The sequence below is a fragment of the Charadrius vociferus genome, unplaced genomic scaffold, assembly GCF_000708025.1.
Source record: "Charadrius vociferus isolate BGI_N301 unplaced genomic scaffold, ASM70802v2 scaffold498, whole genome shotgun sequence".
NCBI classification, from domain to species: domain Eukaryota; kingdom Metazoa; phylum Chordata; class Aves; order Charadriiformes; family Charadriidae; genus Charadrius; species Charadrius vociferus.
This window is the reverse complement of record NW_009649588.1, coordinates 4,182,939-4,196,489: the sequence shown is the minus strand read 5'-3', so window position 1 is coordinate 4,196,489 and position 13,551 is coordinate 4,182,939.

Genomic DNA, 13,551 nt, shown 5'->3' with positions numbered 1-13,551 from the left:
CAACAGCCTCAGGTGTTGTCAGGTACGTATGTAAGTTTAGTTACTCCTGACAATCATTCTGTAACTCAGCCCAACTGCCTATTAGGTTAACAGCTTCTAAATAAGCTGTGTGTCTCCTTCCCTTATGAATGGAAATGCTCAAGGCGTTTAGGCTCGGCAGACAACCAGCCCTTCTGGATGACCTTGTGGGAGAGGTGGCGTGTGCACTGGGGGTGATTTAATGCAGACTAAGCACATGTTCCCCCTGAGAAACGGAAACCCACGCCTGGCCGCAGCAAGCATTTTAAACCACTTCAAGTTCCTGTTGGTGCAGGCTCAAAAAGGTTAGCTTCAGCTCATGTTAACAAGCCGATCCTCCCTGCCCTCAGCTCTGAGTCGCTGCCACCCAGTAAGGAAGCGGCTCGCACTTGCTGAGCCGGTGGGAGGCGAGCTGGCTGGTGGAGAGGCGGCTTGCTGAGGCAGGGCTGCGCCTGGCCGGGCCCCACAGACGCGCACTCAGGGAAACACTCAGTCGTTATTTCTAGTTTATTTTCCCTCCTCTGCCCATTTTGTACTTTAAAGGAACTTCCCGATGAAGCGGACTTATAACTTCATTTTTTTCATCGGGGGAAAAGGGGAGAAGGACGCAGAGAAACGGCATTAGCTGAGAAATTATGTTTCAGAACACAATACAAGAGCCATTATACGCTTTACCCCACTGCCTCCTCAAAGTATATGCGTGATCCTAATTCCCAAACTAAGCAGTGAGTCAAGAAGTTTGCCAACATTTGCTAATCACTAGGAAACACGTAACTTATTCTGCAGTCAATAGTTAACAGTTGGCAGGAGCATACCCTTTGGTTTGGAATTGATTTTGCATTTGTTCAAGGATGACATGCATGCCGACAAGTGAGACCAGATAATTCAGATTTATCAGTCCTGACTTGCTGAATAACCATGTCAGATAGATGATGGATGGCTCCCAAACTGGCAATAAGACACAAGTTGGTGAAGGTGATAAACAAAAAAATTAGTCTTCTCCTGTGCTGAACAGACTAATGTTCCAAAATGCCAAATGGCATTATCCCAATATCTTCTCAAACATGTTAAGATTCAAAAATCAGTAAAGCATCTCTTTGACCTACAGTAACTGTTAGACAAGAAACGCAGAAGTCCACATGCTATGAAAGACTGGGGGCGAAAATAAGCCTGGGGTAGTCATGTAGTCTGATATAAGTGGCCAGGAGAGAAGACTCCACATGAATAACTCCCACCGCTCACCCCTGCCATTGCCAGCAGCAATAATAAAAGCAAAGTTTATTTCTGACTTTGGCATGACAGCCACTGATTTTGTCTGAAACGGCAGTAGATCATCAATGACATTTATGACCGATAATGGAAGAGATACTCAGCTGTAGTTGGGGGCAGAGGGCATGCTGGGAGGAAGGACACGAATGCATACTCTTTGGCTGTATGCCATTTTGAAGAGCATGACTGAATAGAAGCCTGTGGCTTCCAGGAGTTGCTAGAGCATGAGGAAGTCCCGGCTCACCATCATTTCCCAGGACCGTCATTCTGGCAGGCAGGATGTTGCAGAACCAATTATGTTATGCTAAGGGATATTTCACTAGCTGGAATGGAGTTCAGGAAGACTGTCTGAGCATGTCAGGCCCTGAGGAACATGGTCCAAGTTGTGGAAATCACAGAAATGTATCAAGTTATGCATATATTTTATTAATTGCCTCAGCCATCATTGCCCATGCAGTGGTTGCAATTAAGAGACACTGCAGTAATATTTACAGAAAACTTAACGGAGAAGCTTATGAAAAGTAGTAACAAATAAAAAGCATTCAGCTGTCATCTCTCTGAAGGTTTATGTAGTAATCAGTAAAAATACATGAAACATTAAAAGTTTAAGAGGTACCCAACTATTTAATTCTGTTTTATTCATACTGAGACAGTAATATACATACTGCTTTCTGGAAAAGGTTGTGCTTAAATCTTGAACTATTCAAGCACATGTACTTGCAAAATTCAGTTAAAGTTTTCACGAAGGGGATTTTTTGGGGGTAAATTATCAGTTTCATCCTTATTTTAAAGAGTGAGAATATCCTTCTACAACTTGACTCTTGGCACACCACCTTAGAAGCAGAAAATGCAGAAGCATATGAAAATCTCAGGTTTTACTACTGCGTAAGAGACTGAATTGGCTGATTCTTTGAATAAGTTTTCCTATGCCTGCTGTAAAACTTAAAATACCTATCTCTAGAAGTCTATTAATACAGTAGTGCAATCACTGTACATGTTCATGACCTCTGAAATGTGGCATTTAATGTTTAATTACTAGCTCAGGAATAGATGTCCTAAGACTAGCAAGAGAAGATAAGGGTCAAGAACAATTTTATATTTTACATTATAATTACAATACAGAAATTATTATTAAATATTGTAGACCCATTTCTTCTCATTCAGATATATAAACAACTGCTCATTACGTGTCATAAAGAGCAAATTTTGTATAAAACAGATTTCTCCGTAAAATCTGTAAAGAGATAACTGAACCCAATCATCATCTGGATAATTTGCTTTTAAAATTCTTATAATTTTGTTGGTTAAAAAAAAGGGAGTAACTCCATATTAAAAGGAGACCTTCCACATCTAGGTAGAGTCTGACCTCCTGGGCACACAGACACATAAGCTAATATAGTAATAATCCACTGATTACTTAAAGATGTTTGGGGAAGGTAACCACTTCTCCCCCAAAATACGTATTTTTTACTTGTAATTGTCACTGACCATAACCCATGCATAAGTTACAGCCACCAATACATATTTTAAGCACAATAAGGTAAATCTTACAAAAGTAGTTTAGACAATAACATTTTCAATGTATCCTTAGGGCGAAATCCACACCAGCAGGCAAAGTAACATCTAGAGTGCCTTTTTATTATTAGTATTGATAACGAAATATTAAGACTCTCATGTAGTAATAATCAGCTACCCATCATTCTTGAGTTTAGTACAAACACACATTGCTAAAGATGGAAACACCCCAATATGGGATGATACAGCAGTAGATCTCTGTACTACTTACATTTCACCTAATAAACTGTTCTTACAGTGTAATATGCTGACTGACAAAGGTAACCTTATTTAAGATATGCACCAATGGATCCTAAATTTGTAATTTCACCAAGAATCCTATGTACCCAAGCTTAGTCATAAAACTATTTCAACTACTGTTTGCCTGCCAGGGAATCCTTGAAGGCTAAACATCTAAAGCAGTAAAACTCTAAGACATATCACAAAGTTGTTCCTTAAATACCACATCAAGAGAGCAGAGCTGTCTGTTCTCAGGTAATATTACAGTAAAGCGTCCAAGACAGATTCCAGGACTTTTCTGACATAACTAACACAGGAACAGAAAAATACCCTGAAAGAACAGCATTCACCTGCAGCAGGAACAGATTCACTGCAGCATTCCAAGGTTCGATACAAATTCCTTGGGGTTTCCTGTAGTGTCCTAATGTCTACTGCAAATTTGTGAGATGAAAAGACCACTTCCTTCTTTGTACCTTATAAAGGTATTAAAATAATGTTTGCTTTTCATCTTTTTTCATTTATCTATTCTTTGTTAAAATACACACTCATTTCATGAGTCTCAAAGCTGGTGTATCAATGGCATCCTATGGATTTTTTATTTTTTTTTAAAAGATACAGCTGGAAGCACACAATGAAGAAGCTCCAAAAGATAAATGCATACTGCAAACTGGAACAGTAGGAGATTCCAGTCCATAGGAGGTTCCGTATAGCTCTACTGACTTCAATAAAGCTGTGCTGATTTACAGTAGCCAAGAATTTGCTTGTCTATCCAAGCAATCTAACTAGGCCTTTATGCATCTTCACAGTCAAAGATCTGTATCTGTATCTGAGTCAAGCCCATCAAAGCAGAAAGCCTTGTTTTAAATCCCCTTGTGACAACAGCTTTAAACTGAAAAAGACTTAAAGACATTAGTGTAGCTTTAAACTGTAATAGAATATTCACTTCATAATTGAAGTGATCTCCTTGAACAAATTAAAATCCCAGAAGCAGCTGTCATTTTTAAAATGTATTTTAAGAGTACTGCAACCTTCTTCTGCATGCAGTCAATGGGTGAGGTTCAGCTTCTTCGTTCTCAAAGTGAGTACCTGGATGCCCGTCTACCCCCACTTGAGGACTTAAGTGCCTATCTCAAAGACTATGCTGAAGAATACTATATGTTCTTTTAAGGTACTGAAACAGCATAATATTCTTACAATTCATACCAGTAATGTTTCTCCAGAGACTAAACAAAAGAATGTCTAATGTTTATTGATTCTGAAAAAGTATTACTTGGGGATCTACTAGCAGCACTATTAGTGAGGTAGACTGCCTCCGACATCCATTAGCATCAACTGTTTGGACTGGCAAAAGGAAGAACAACAACATAGAAAAGATGGGGCCCAAAGCATTACCAACTGCATGAAACTACCTCTTAGTCTCCGGAACAGCTGAAAATGGGGAATCCATAGTTCATAGCATTCCCTCAAAATGATAGTCTTTCTGCAAGGCGTCACCAAGCCCGCTCCATAGGCCCTGGGACACAGATGAGACCGTGAAAAGACTTGAACGAGCATGCTTGTATGCGGAGACAGAGGGACAGGAAGAGTGACTGCTCAGAGGCGCCTGAAGTTTCTTTTTATATAGCTTTGACATTGCGGTTTCCTTAAAGAGAGGTCTGAAAAGAAGCTATGGCTTTTAACACGGTTCCATTGGGGCCTCACGGTCCCATGCATACAGAATCTCCACGTGGATGATCACAGCCAACTGATGTCCCATGAGAACATCTGTGCTTCAGTGATACTAACTCGTATTGCCACTTGGTACAGAAATGGGACGTTTTCAGGTTCCTTGCTGTTAAATTTGCTCCATGCAGTTGTTCACCAGAACCTGACTTCGCTGACATTTAAAATGCAGTGTGAGACATCACTTCTTGGTCAAACATTTGCTTGATGCTATGGCTGCACTTAATTATTTATTGTGGTTGTTTCAGATGATGCAAGGTCTGGGAATACTTATCCTGCCTATTGTCAGTTTGATGTTTGCTGTTTCAGGTTTTTCCCCAGGAGCACTCTGATGACATTAGGAAGGGAACATAAAACAAACCAGTAAACAAGCTACTGCAAACTGTGATAAATATGCTGCATTTGCACATACACACACAAGAGCCTCAGATTTGTTTATTCGTTCTTAAATTATTCTAAGTGGAAATTATTTTTCTTCACATATGAAAGTCAACGTCTTCACCAACACAGAGCAATTAAGGTGAGGAAACTTAAATTTTGACTTGTACCCCACAGTTCTGTCTATTGAGTCACGACTCACCCACATTGCTGCGACAAGAAGTTTATTTGGAAGGTTTCTCATCAAAAAGATGATTCACATGGACCTGCTTAGTTTGAGATCTAACGAGAACGTAACCACAGTTGGTCTAGCTGTGGTTAAGGCAGTGCTGAAAGCAGCCTATCACTTCAAATTAATGACAATGGAACTTAATACAATACAGTAACAATCGGCAAATTAAAATGCAGGAAAAGAAAAGAAAGCGTTAACATGTAACAATGGGACTCACTGAACATTCATCAGGTAGAGCCTGAGATGGAAAGTACTTGATATCAGCACTAAAACATGCTGACGCTAAATTCTCTCCTGCTCTTTACAGTCACTTTTGAGAACTCTATGCACAATGTCTCATTGGATTTGTCTTTCATGTGCTCTTAATACTAACAATAGAGTGATGGCATTGTCTTTGACATTGCCTAATCTGTACAATGGTAATTTGAATGCATTTATTTCCTACCTATTGTTTTAGGTGACAGGTGCCAACCCCCACTCCCAGTCTACAGCGTCATTCTAAAGGTACATAATATAAAATTTCATATTCATTCAGCTTAACAAAAAGAGAAATTTTGGAGAGTGATAATTCTGTTAGCTTCTATTGTTTTTGTCAAAGGTCACCATATTTCTGTACTAGATCAATGATCTTGATTTAGCCCACTGCACATTACTCAGTTCAGAACTGGAGAGGACGTTAAATCATTCAATCTTTAGACATCTTAGTTCTGCAAGAGGAAAGACAAGAAGGACAGAGACTGCATGCAAATAGGGAGTCCGCCTTACCAATTTTCATTTATATGTCTTTGAGGTAAGGTGTCAGCCAAAAGGACTTTTAAAAACCCAGAAATTGCCAAAAGAAGACTTGACTTTACATGGCACGGCCAATTCAGGATAGCAAATAAAAAAAATTAAAATACAGGTAACCTCTATTCATTGTATCTATCCTTCATCAGAACTAAACGTGTTATTCTGTACTGCTTTTTAGTGTAAAAACTGCTTAGAGAAATGGATGCGGCAAACCAATGAAAAAGAGAATTCCAGGTACTATGGAACACATAACTATGACATGTTTGTTTGTTTATTTATTTATATATTAATTAAAAAAAGCAGTTGCTCCTGCTAATGAAGAAGCAGTGAAGTGCAACATTCAGGCTGAAGACGCCACTGAAGTACAAAGTTTGAAAGTTTGCTTCTTCTGGAAATTTAAGTCAGTTTCTTCTCCTTTTAGATGAGTGGAACTTGCAATGAATTTGCCAGTATCATCACTAGCTTTCTTAAGAGGTATTAATAACATATGTGCATTGCAAATTATGTGCAGTACTAAGCTTTCAAAGGTGTTGGATTTGTCCCTTTAAAATTAGAGATAGAACTGTAGCATCTGATTTTGTACTTAAACTACAACAAAACTACACGTAGGAAACCAACTTTTAGAATAAAAAATGAGTGCTCTTTCATTTTTCAGTCAATGGATGAGTACACTGCAAACAAGGTATGGGAACTAGTGGCACAGAGCCACAATCTAATTGAAATGCAAATGGTGCTGCAGAATGCCAGGGAATATTTGGCTTACTGTAAGAAAACTAACCTTGAGAATTCAATTTCCTTTGTCCAAGAAATACCATCACTAATCTAATAGTGTAGTTCATTTGTAATTAGTGATCAATCAGGCAAATTTCCATATTCATTAACAAAAATTAGTGAGTGTTTAAAGGGACCATTAAAAAATCCACAGATCCATGCTTCTAATTTAGGCTTAGTACAGTGGGACCCTTTCATCTGTGTTCTTACGGAAAAGTAACAAATCTATGTATGTAACTAATTTTCTCTTATTTCCACATCATGTTGCTGTTTAGATATAACAGAAACTTTTCACGTTTTGAATCTGAAATATTCTGGACCTTCTAGTTTTACAGAGGTTTTTAAAGCGTTAACAAAATTTGCAAGAACATCACTTCCTCTGAGGAGTGGCTCTCAGAGCCCTCTCTGGGTTTGCCGCGTTTGGAGAAAAGGAGGCTGAGGGCGACCTCACGGCTCTCTGCAGCTCCCTGAGGAGGGGACGAGGAGAGGGGGGTGCTGAGTTCTTCTCCTGGGATCTGGTGGCAGGACACATGGGAATGGCTCAAAGCTGCACCAGGGGAGGTTCAGACTGGCCATTGGGAAATGTTTCTTTACCCAGAGGGTGGACAACCACCGGAACAAGGCTTTCTAGAGAGGTGGTCGATGCCCCAGGCCTGTCAGTGTTTAAGAGGCGTCTGGACGATGGTAATAACATGCTGTAGCGTTTGCTCAGCCCTGAAGTGGTCAGGCAGTGGGACTAGATGGTCATTGTAGGTCCCTTCCAACTGAAATAGTCTATTCTATCCTATTCTATTCCTTCATCACCTCTGGAAACATTCTATTGTCTTATACATCATGGCAAGCAAGCTTAGAAAAAAAATTGTGAGTACTTCCTCTTACTCATATTGATTTCTTCATGTGGCCTCTACAGGCTGAAAAAACTTTTCTCAAGTCACGTCTTTTAAAAATTCCAATGCTCCTTATCTCTGCGTTATAACAGGCCAATAGCAAAGTGTAATAAATTTAGACCTGCTGATGGTAAGAAAAAGTCTTCAAAGGAATAAGGAACATTTGAGTCAAATACTGAGAGAGGAGGAAATAAACGTTTCGAGCAGTAGTGACAGTGATACAGAGGAATGGACTGGGAGATTATGAAGCCCACATCAGGAGAGACCTGCAAGAACAGATTAGGCAAGCACCTGTTAGAAATATTGCTAATCCTCTCTCGCAGAAAAGGAGTGTCTGCCTAAAAGCCTTTCTGCCTGTGATTAGACAGCATATGGCTGTGATACGCATATTCTCTTATCCCATCCCAATATTCTTTGCTGATGTATTCGTAAGTGCTTTGAGACCTTATTACAGCAATTTTCAAAATGAAAACAACATATCGCTCCACCTGTGACGTCAGATATAGTCCAGCTGCAGTATCCTAAAGAGTGCTTCATATGCTCTTCTGAGGCCCAATTTCTCTTATGTCCTCTTTGCAGCATGATGACCTTGGGGGGGGCTACATTAATTCCTCGCTATTCCTATGCAGTGCCTAGTGCCTTTAATCCTGAAAAATAAGGCCAATGAGAAGGAGATACCCATCCTCAGACAATTTCTCGCTGCTTGCTAGGGGACCTCTCACCTACAGGGTAACAGCAGCTCATTAATCTTCCAGGCACTAAGGTTTCTGCAGTCTCTAAAGCTCCACAGAGACTTTGCAACAGCAGCTTCAGTCCTCTCAATTTGTCGATCTTTTCTAATATAGGATTAAAAACATTACCCCTTGATGACTAGGTTCTTTCCTTACTGTATCTTCTGCCCTGTGCCGCCCTGAAGCCAAAGCAGTAGGGTAAAATCTCACAAACCCCTGTTCTTTTCTTCATATGAGAGAGAGGAGCATTTTCTTATCTTACTCTCCCACTTTACGAGAGATGCACTACTGGATCCAGCCATCGGTCTAGCTTGGTGCCTTACCTCTAGCAGCAGCAGCGCTAACAGATGCTGCTTATTGAAACCATATAAGCTTAGCTACTTTCTGCGACCCATTGGTTTTTGTCCACGAAGCAGTCATTGCAGTAGGGGTGGTAGAAGGTACACCTCTCCCTTTCTTCTTTAGTAGTTGTTTGCAAATATATTGTGCACAGATTTGTCTAACCCTATTTTGAACTTGTTGACATTCTCTGCCTCTACCATCTCCTGTGGCAAGAAAAACCAGAAGTTCACCGCCTGCAGTGTAAGAAGTGCTACATCGATTCAGTGACTGTCTTCTGTGGGCCCCTTCTGAGTGCCATGTCGGAGCGCTATGCCACACAGGTGTACCCCTGCACTAAGTGACACGTTAGGGGTCCGTTACGCTGGCTGTCCAGGCAGACACAATGGATATAGAAAAAACCCACTCAGTTCAATACTTGGGTGGAGAACTGACATTCTCGGGCATGCGCTGGGGAGTTGATCTGTACAGGTTCAGTACACATTTTCAAACATCGAGCAGACTGAAATACTCGATAACTGTGTAAAAAATTCAAATACTGCTGGGACAAATTTTCCAGGTGAAAAGAAAGGAGATGCCTAGGCCTATAAGGAGCCCTTTTAGTCCACACAGATCTCTTCATTCTTTACTGGCTAATGGTAAGGAAAGACCACCCCTAATACACCAGTAGTACAAACTATTTATTTTACTGGAAATAGAAATATATAGAAGATACATCTAATTCAAAAGGATCTTTGCATCCAAAGATACAAAGCCGTAACTGCTCCTTCCCAACCAATGTCTCATAGTGTTCAACGGATTTCTAAAGTAATATTGTATATCTGATCGTGTGTTGCAGAAATGTGTCATGATTATGTCAACAGGTACCTATAAAGTCTATGATGAAACAAATAATACTTTTCTATCAGAATTGTACTGAAATTTTATTATGATTATTTTTGGTGTTGGACTTTTCTGACTTTCCTGAATGATCAAAAGTCATAACAATTATATGTTGACATAATTATACCTGACTTAATGGTCACCAAATTCATTCTTCATGACCTTAATGCATCTGCATTAAAATTATGATATTCAGCTCAAAGTAATAACAGTAAAAAAGAACAACCTAAAACAAAGGTAAGAACTGCTTGAAGGGGACAAATGCTTGCATTTTCAGCTAGTGAAATAAGAGATTAAATACAGAAATAGTCAGTTATTAGCTATTGAAATTGTGTTTCCGCTTAAAATTAAAAAAAACAGCTTAGGCTTAAAAGCAGACATACCTATATATGCTTGGGATATAACAAATCTGTGCTTGAGAAATAACAACTCCATAAAATCCATTTCTCAGTAGAAAACAAAAACATTCATAAAAACAGAGTGCAGCTTAAAATGACCAAAAAAACCCTACACTAAGTGAAAACAGTTATGAATTAACAAAAATGTTGGATTTTGTGTTCTTTGCTCTTTTTGTCCAGCAGGAGTTCCATGTAGCTACTCATAGAATGCAGAAGAACAAGAAAAGGTCTGACAGAAATAAGCAGATATATATATATATATATATATATATATATATATATATATATATATATATATATATATATATATATATATATATATATATATATATATTTATAAAACATACCTTGGAAGTTGTTGTAGAATAAAACTAATCAAACAGTGGCTTTTGAGTATCTATATACCTATCATGTACAAAAATACTGAATCTATTATGACCACTGTGTCTTTCATAATAGATCGGATTCTGTAAGTGCTACTGTACTCATATGATTTCAGAGAAGTAACACTATTACAAGTATAACATTGTATAAAAAGTCAAAGACTTCTCAGTATTGAAGGCAATATATTTTGACAAGATGTTTCAAAGTAAGGCCTTGCTGTAATGTTCTAAAAAAACTATGTCAGGACTTGATTATACTTGGCAATAAATGTCTATCCCAGCTGTTCAAAACTTAGGATCCTTGGGCTCTTAAAAGATTACACTCACCCATAAAACAGAAGGTTTGAGCCTGCCTGCTTTCTGAATTTTGAGCTACTAAGGTCTAGAGGTTCACAATCTTTTCTTGAGAAAAATATTCTCAAATGCTTTCTTTGGTTATTTCTTCAAGAACTAGGCTTTGGGAGGAGAAAACTTAGTGTTTTAGTACTGCAGAATATCTAGGACCAATCGCTGAGCAAGACCTTCACTTCACTGAACAAAACATAAATAAGTGGGAAAAACACAATCCCATTCCAAGGCTTTCTAAATCGATGTATCTGGAAGGATACAACGGACAATCACAGCAGGAGCAGTCTGAGAGGCAGGGAGAGCAAATACCATCACTAGAGCTTAGCAGAAATAATTTCCTAAGTGAGTAGCGTATGTCAGTATTTTTTTTCTACTCTACAAATCATTCTGTAAATGTTGGAATGTTTTTTGGGAGTGGATTTTGACAGACATTTGTGTAGGTGTAAAAATGCTCAAGTTTCTGCTCTTCCAAATGACATCCAATGATAATCAAAATTACCAAGTGGGTACCCTAAATATTAAAACCAACCAACCAGTCAAACAAAACAAATCTACCAGAATGTAATCAGTAAGAAAATTTCTGGAGTTTTATCTCTTGCTTCAGTTAAGCACTGATGATTTGATAGTACAGTTGTGTTTTTAACAGTTGTTGGGATGCCCATTAAAGTAAACAGTTTTCCCTTGACACGGTGAAGTACAAAATGTATGTACTGACTTGGTAATGGATGACACAATATAAATTGACATATATAACCTACAGTACTTCAAAGAACTGCAGCACAAGGCACGTTGACATGTCTAATAATCATAAGTGACAGATGGTTGCAGGGTTTTTTATGCTTAACAACTGAGTGGAGAGACAGCATTTATCTTGTATTAAACTGTTGCATTTTAGAATTGCCTTTAATTACAGGGGAAGGTAGGATATTAAAAAGGAATATATTTCACTGGATGATTTCCCCTTCACAGTCCTTATCTGTTAGATGTGCTTTAAGAAAGCCTATCACAGTGGTCCCTTGAGGTAAGAAGGGCCAAAGCAGCACAGCCTTAGGTAAGGCTTAAATAAGAGGCAAATACGTAACATCATATATTGAGGATTTTCAGGAAGAGTCAAAATTTCAGGCCTCAGCATTTGACACTACAGTCAAAGGCAGACACTTTCTGGTCCACAGGTGTTACTCGTGAGGGAAATTTCAGGGTTGCAGAGTTCTACTGATTCAATTCCAGTAAAAAAAAGAGTAGTCAAGAGTTCTCAGCATTTTAGTATGCAAATGGTAGCTCTTGCTACAGTGACACAGGGAAGGAAAATTCTATAGATCAATTACAGGAAGGAATTTTTGACATCTCACTGTGCCACGTAGGCACAACTGCAATAAGTACAGAATTTCAAAAGCTTTAATAACAAGAAGATAAAATGATTCCTGTTCTGCATTTTGCATCTAGGTGAGGCAAACCAACTGGTTTCCAGACATAAATTTTGCTGAAGGACTTGATGGATATAGACGCCAGAAAGCAGCAATCTTTACAGGATGAAAGCTCCCCAGTTTCACGCTGTAATTTCCACTCCAGTTTCCAAGGAAAGAGTATGTCAGCAGTAAGCTGTGAAAGGTCTACCCCAATTGGAATGGTTACATTATATGATACATTTCGACCTGGGTGTGCTGATTGACCAGAAGCTCAGCACGAGCCAGCAACGTGCAATCGCAGCCCAGAAGGCCAACCGGATCCTGGGCTGCACCAAAAGAAGTGTGGCCAGCAGGTCAAGGGAGGGCATTCTGCCCCTCTACTCCACTCTGGTGAGACCCCACCTGGAGTACTGCATCCAGCTCTGGAGTCCTCAACATAAGAAGGACATGGACCTGTTGGAGCGTGTCCAGAGGAGAGCCACGAGGATGATCCGAGGGCTGGAGCACCTCTCCTATCAGGAGAGGCTGAGAGAGTTGGGGCTGTTCCACCTGGAGAAGAGAAGGCTCTGGGGAGATCTTATTGCAGCCTTCAGTTTTTCACTTCAGTTTTGCGGCCTTAAAGTTTTTCACTGTAAGGGTGGTGAGGCACTGGAACAGGTTGCTCAGAGAGGCTGTTGAGGCCCCATCCCTGGAGGTGTTCAAGGCCAGGCTGGACGTGGCCTTGGGCAACCTTGTCTAGCGGGATGTGTCCCTGCCCAGGGCAGGGGGGTTGGAACTCGATGATCTTTAAGGTCCTTTCCAACCTAAACCATTCTATGATTCTATGATTTAATATATTGTACGCCTCCTGTGAAGCAGTTGGCAGGGTCATACATGTCTCACTATTTCTCAATGATATTTGAGAGTGGCCTACCACTCAAATCCTTTCATTAAATCTGTCATTTATTCACCTTGGTGTCCTGCACAGTTAATGAGTGCCATGATGTGATGCTGCTTAGAGACAAAACATAAAGAAATGGTACTATTTTTAGACTATAAGGGATTTGGAAGATACTAAAAAAAAAATACTTAAAAAGGAAAAATATTTATGGCTTTTTTCATAGTATAAAATACAGCACTATAGCTGTATGTTTACAGTCTGGCCTTTATTGTGCTTATCATTTATAATACTTTCTGACAATTTGAGAGTGTATATACTAATGTT